Raw genomic sequence first — 5134 nt, forward strand, 5'->3', positions numbered from 1 at the left:
GGCATGGAGTCGCGTACGGTAGTAGTGCAACAGCACAGGCAACTCGGACTTCCAATCACTCGAGGAGTCGAGCATCTTGCGAATGAGGGTCAACAAAGTGCGATTAAATCGCTCAGCAGAACCCTGAGACTGGGGATGCCTAACTGCACCAGTACGCACCTTCGTGCCAAACACACGAAACAATGACTCGACAATGCCATTCACAAATTCAGTACCATTGTCCATACGAACAACTTCTGGGGAGCCCCACTTCAAACAAACATCGGTCACAGCTTCAGCAACTGACTGACCATCATGCGCACGTAGGGGAACAACCTCGACCCATTTAGTAAACACATCAACAATCACAAGAACGCAATGAAAACGCCCACTGCGGTCAGAACCAAGTTCAAGAGTATCAATAACAATCTCCTGCCAAGGCTTACCGGGCAAATCTGGGCGAGCGGGATCAGCCGTCGGACCACTCTTACTACTGGCGGAAACACAAGCTTGACACTGCCGGACAAACTCAAGGCACAACGACGACATACAAGGGAAAAAACACTTAGATCGAAGCAGATCATACATCATTCGCCAATTACCATGGCCAGAATTCACATGAACAGAAGAGACGACAGCATGTTGCAAAGACGTAGGAATCACTGGCACAGACACCAAACCATCAATAGGCAACTTGATACTACGCACTAACATACCATCATCAACAAGCAATTGATCACGCACCTTTATGAACTCAGGAATGGAGACCAACTCACCACACTCCAATTGAGCAACAGCAGCTCGAATGGTGGGATCCACCTTCTGGCCTTCACGTATCTGAGCTAAAGTGACAGGGCCAACCACAGACAGGCAGGCGGCCACAACATCAGTCGGTGCAAGAGCCTTTGCATACTTGATCCAGTCAGTCGGGACACGCGTCAGCTGATCAGCACGGTTCTCGTTCGTCGGAATCCACACGACCTCGATCGTCAGACCTAGCGTAGCGATGAGATCATCGATGATCTGGAGGCGACGACGCACAAGCAGCTCTTGCAGACCACCAGTCTTCACACGTTTGGAGTTGGTTACTACTTGCGTCAGCCATGCTGCCACTGTCTTAGAGTCAGTCAACAGCTTGAAACGGGAAACTCCCCACTTAGCGGCAAGGGAAATGCCTTCGACAGCGGCTTCCAATTCAGCAATGTTAATATGCCGCTTGTCGTCAGGCTTACGAAGCCACGAACCATCCTCGACGATGTCACCACCGACCTACAACGCCAGACCGACAGCAATATCAGACGCATCGCACCACACCTGGCATTGGCTTTCACCGTTGGGGTCTACGTGCCACACACCGGTAGCAGGATCGTGCTGGCTTAAACGGCAGGCGAGACTCATGCAGCGCTGAACGAGATCTGCAGGCAACGGGTCGTCCCAGCCAAGCTTCTCCAGACATGCCAAACGCTTCAGCCAACTACAATGAGGACGAAGCCATGACGCAACAGGGTAGTGGCTCGTCAACTGGCCACACCACTTGTAGAGCTCACGTTTCGTCGTGACATCAGCAAATGCGACATGCGACTCATCACGCCGGGACCAGCGCACTCGACCATCATCAGACTCGTTGAGCTGCAGTCCTAGAACCCGTGCAGCCGACATCTCCATAGCAGGCTTAGTTGGCAGGCTGTAGCTAGCGAGCTGTTCTGGCAACACAGTCCGTTGACTCTTGGGGACAATGATGTCGTCGACATAGTTATCTGTATCGGGCAAGCTGCCGGTAGCGTACTTGATGATGGTGTCCATGAACTTCGGCGCCACACTCAGGCCAAACGCCATGCGCGTCATCACGTAGCGAACACCACGCCACTCGACAACTTGGAACCGTAGCAATTCCGGGCTGACATGGATTTGCAAGTACGCTTTGGTAATGTCCACTAACTCAAATTCATCAGCTTCACCCTTGAGCCTCCACTGGCGCAACGTCTCGGCGCACACAGGCGACTTAGTGCCAGGGTGGGACACCAACAGCTTATTCAGGTGGCGATAATCTAACACCGGACGCACAGGGGTAGACGTCTTGTGCGGCTGACTCACAGCCATCAATGGCAAGACACAGGCAGGGCGACCATGGGTCTCAGCGTCGTGCTTCACCAGCCAGCCTCGCTCAATCCACTCATCTACAGCAGAGCAGAATTGCGTCTCCTCTGCCGCGGTAATTTTCTTCCGAGGGTACTCGCTGATACCAGGACCAACACGGCCATTGGGTTCTTCACGAGACTTCCATACCCACTTGACCTCCCAACGCTTCTCAGCCGACATCCAACGCATCTCGCCGTCATCAACCTTCAGGATGACATTGTTGCCGTGAGTCTCTACATGGACATGATGCGACAGCTTCGATGGCGGGCGCGTCGGAGCTGCAGACATTGGCGAGTCATCGGCGACTGGCTGGAGAACTTCTTTGTCAGCACTAGGGGTCATACCGTCGGTCAGCTGATCCTCATACACTTCTACACGTGTAGGGTGGCCAGGAGGCGGCACAGCTGCTGATGCTACTGACACCGACGGGCAACTATCTGCATGGGCTGGACCGGGCCCAATTACGACACGCACAAGCTGATCATTAGCATACTCTACAGACAGGCGCCCACACAAGGTCACCAGGTCAATGCCAATCAGTACATCGGCGGCCACTACACATAAATCAGGCACAACGACAGAATTCAATACCACTTCATGAATGCTCACCGGTCCGTCGTGTCGCCAAAACTTGAGGGCCACTGTGCCACACGTCTGCATGGTGTTGCCATCCAGTGAAACGATGCCGTCATTATTGGTCAATGGCGTCACATCGAGACCAAGGCGATGTAGCAGGGCTTCTGTCACTAACGTGCGAGTGGATCCAGTGTCTATCACAGCTGCAGCACGCACACTGTTACTCGCGTCAGGACCAGCACATTCAACAAACACACGAGGTAGCTTCGGGCACGATGGCGATGCAGATGCCAGGAGGCACACGTCCTTGGAGTGCACCGAGGCCCCAGCAACTTCTGAGCTAGCCTGTGTATCCAGCCACTTCTTCCTCAGCAAGCAGTCCTTCTTGACGTGCCCTTTCTTGTCGTAGAAGTGGCAGAACGGGTCCTGGCGCCGGTGCTCTTGCTTGGCCGCGTGACCATTCCCTGCTCGGGATAACTTCGGGCAATGCCTTTTGAAATGGCCCGGTTCTCCACAATGGTGGCAGAGCCGCGGTGATGGCGTGGCAACACTGTCTTGCACATATGTGGGAGCTGCGGACACTGCACCAACTCTGGTGCCGGTGGCTGATCGCAGTGCCCGGATCCTATCAAGGCATTCAGACACCTTCAGGTCCCTGCCTGCCATGGACAAACGGACATCCTTGGCAAACTCAATTGGCAATCCGGCCAACAGCTGCTCGATCACCACAGGATCGGTATCGCTGTCACTCTTATGTCCAGACAGCTCTAACAGACGGCACAGCTCGGCAACATATACCTCTGGACTTTCATCCACTTTCAGCTGCCGCTGCTTAAACAAGCGGTACGCCTCACTGCGGCTCACGCAGAAGGACTTCCGCAGGATGCTCCTCACTACATCCTTATCTCGCTTCTCCGTCTCACTCAGTTTGGAGAACACACGGTGGGCTTCGCCCTCCAAGAACAGCGGCAACCGTTTCATCTGTTGCTCCGTGCTTGTCCACCCCGATATATCTGCCAGTACTTCAAACTTCGACCAAAACATGTCGAAGTCGTCCACTCGGCCACGATACGGCTTCACGAATCCATCCAACTTAAGTGACGACATTTCTCTGTTGACTAAAGACGCACTGTCACTAACACTAGTATGATCAGCACCACCTTCACTGTGCCTGGATACCACGGATGTACTATCCTCAGGACTCCCAGGAGTCAACAAATTTTCAATGTCACGATCACGATGTCCAGGCGCCTGTGGAGTTGTCGGTGTGCTACTGATACCCCTGCCTCGAGCGTTCCTAAGTCTAGGAGGCATCGACTACCAGGCCACAACAGCACGCTTCGTCAGCACTCTACCAGTGCTCAGCGAACAACACACGACACGTGAATGATCAATCCGGACACAATTTACGAATTCAAGAAAATTCCAATTCGAAACCACGCTCGTATTCTCCGGTCCAAACCAGCGGGGTTTCGGCACCACGTTGTTACTCCACCACTGCTCTCTATCCCTTCCAGCTAGCACTCCAGCACACTCGCACATGCACTGAGCCACAACTATCAACAAGGAATCAAGAGAGTTGAAATATTGAAAATAGTGGTAAAGTTGGGAGAAAAGAAAACTGTTTTTTTTTCCACGAGATCCAAGATCCATCAAGAAAAAGGACATGCACAAAATGGCGACCATGTCGTCCATTCACGCGTAATCATGGTAATCACAAACTAGTGCAGCGACCAAAGAAAAGACACAAGTGAAGAAGAAGAAACAGTGCTGCAGCAAGAAGATCGGATCGCTGCAGTCGCTAAAATGCACTAGCCTAATGACTGTAGTTCCACGTGAGCATGCAGTCACGTGGTCATAAACAGAGTGCGTACCCACTCACGTCATACCGATACGTCATACATGACAAAAAGAAAAGAAAGGAAAGTCACGCGCGAGTCAAACAAATCAAAGAGCGCGAGACTACGTACTGCAAATACTACGAAGAATTTGTTGCACAAGACGAGGAATTTGTTGAGAACAATTGGACAAGAATATATATCTCTTCGAAACTAGAATGGAGTCCGTGATGAGAATTCCAACGAGCCTGGACGCAGCTACAAAGTAAGAATACAATCAAATAACTAATATCGTCAGAACTATTGTAACAATACAAGCAGTCGATTTACCACAGTGTTATCTCTATATCTCCAAGCCTTGGCCCGTCACCCATGCGTTGGGACTTGACCATATTAGTGCATGCATGAGCTTATTTAGCTCTCCCATCACTTCATTTTAACATTTTTGTGAATAATAATAATATAATAATATGACAGATTGACAGTTCGCATATCATTCATGAGGTTGTTGCTGTTGTTTCTTTAATTTACTTCGCCATATGAACAGGCAAGACTGCCTTCTCACCGGGGCTATTGGCCCACGGCTCTCATAATTATTATGA

Source organism: Sycon ciliatum, chromosome 11, assembly GCF_964019385.1.
Source record: "Sycon ciliatum chromosome 11, ocSycCili1.1, whole genome shotgun sequence".
In the NCBI taxonomy this organism is placed as follows: Eukaryota; Metazoa; Porifera; class Calcarea; order Leucosolenida; family Sycettidae; genus Sycon; species Sycon ciliatum.